This window comes from Stegodyphus dumicola, chromosome 8 (assembly GCF_044657685.1).
Source record: "Stegodyphus dumicola isolate Sdum_Otavi_A_Nest chromosome 8, ASM4465768v1".
Taxonomy (NCBI): Eukaryota; Metazoa; Arthropoda; class Arachnida; order Araneae; family Eresidae; genus Stegodyphus; species Stegodyphus dumicola.
The window spans coordinates 65924738-65926029 of record NC_140775.1 but is presented as its reverse complement, the minus strand read 5'-3'; the positions used below and the strand labels follow the sequence as shown (position 1 = coordinate 65926029).

At 36.7% G+C, this 1292-nt stretch overlaps 1 non-coding gene across 1 annotated transcript; it reads left to right on the top strand.

Annotated features, from left to right (window-relative positions):
* The first annotated feature begins 375 nt into the window (after positions 1 to 375).
* Positions 376 to 448, top strand: TRNAI-UAU (transfer RNA isoleucine (anticodon UAU)). The gene has a single exon. It is a non-coding gene; the product is annotated as a tRNA-Ile (tRNA).
* Positions 449 to 1292: the final 844 nt, after the last annotated feature.

The window sequence follows — 1292 nt, the reverse complement described above, 5'->3', positions numbered from 1 at the left end:
ATTATGAAGAATTTGCTGAACCGCAAAAGTGAACAAAGATTCCAGCTCTTTAAATGACAAAAAAGAAGAATTAATCTTTACTATTACTTCGATTGTAGAGTGAACGTTTGCATAGGATTTGTTTTAAAATGCTTGTGAGAAATCAACTTTTAATTCAGAAGCACACAAAATTTCGATTGTTTGGATTATTAATAGATATATGACACTTTAAAGAGCCATATGTTTTGTTTGCATTTGTATTTCAACAAATTCCTCATATTAAATCAATTGAACTGTAGATATAATGCTTATATGTACAAATTTGATGTATACATAACATAAATACGCATGACAGATGAGTTAATTTATAAGGTATTTCTCCCGCCTTCTTAGCATGCCTTTGTGGTGTAGTGGTCAGCACGCTCGACGTATATTCGAGAGGTCCGTGGTTCGAGTCCCGGCGAGGGCATTGCCCATTTTTCATGTCTCCTCCTTTAAAAAAAAATATCTAATGTGTCTGCAGTGGCGCCCCAACTAAAAGGGTGGTGGATGACGATTCTCCATCACCAGGATTTGGCAATTAGGTCCCCTAATCCCCAGTAAAATCACCATAAAAAGGGGAGTATATAAGGCATTTCTTCTACTTTCGTAGCATGCCTTCGTGATATAGTGGTCTTATTCAGAACTTAAAAAAATAACCTAGTAAATGTAGTTGGATGGATGGAGGACGCCTTTAACGAGTTCAATTAACACTAGTTTGTTCCTGGCAAAAATTCCTTACAATTACGATGGAAATGAGTTCGTTGAGCATAATGATGCAGAAAATGTAAACTTACTTGACCTCCTGAAAAGAGTTCCTGATGTGCAGAAGCCGATAAAAACGACGTCGAACAGTGGTTCCAAAATGACTCCCAGCTAGACATTTTGTCCGATGCAGAAATAATGGCTGCTATCACAGTTAATGAAGAAATGACGAAAAATGATGGAGACATTAACTATGAGGACTTCCCCGTACAAGCCCCTAAAATATCTGATAATGAGGAACTAAAGGCTGTCTAAACTTCCCTACAATATTTTCAACAAGATGCGTCGGTAATAGACTTACTGTTCCATCGTCGTCTTCGTGATGAAGCAGCAAAATGTAAAGTTCAGTGCGAAAAACAACAGGACATTACGCATTTCTTGAAAAAACAAAGTAGCCGGTTTTTGCATAGTCGGCTAGTTAGTTTCCATTATGGACAGTTTTATGCTTTCTTAAAGCATTTTTCTGAGGTCTATTTTATCAGGTAAATTACTGTACAGTATATATTCAT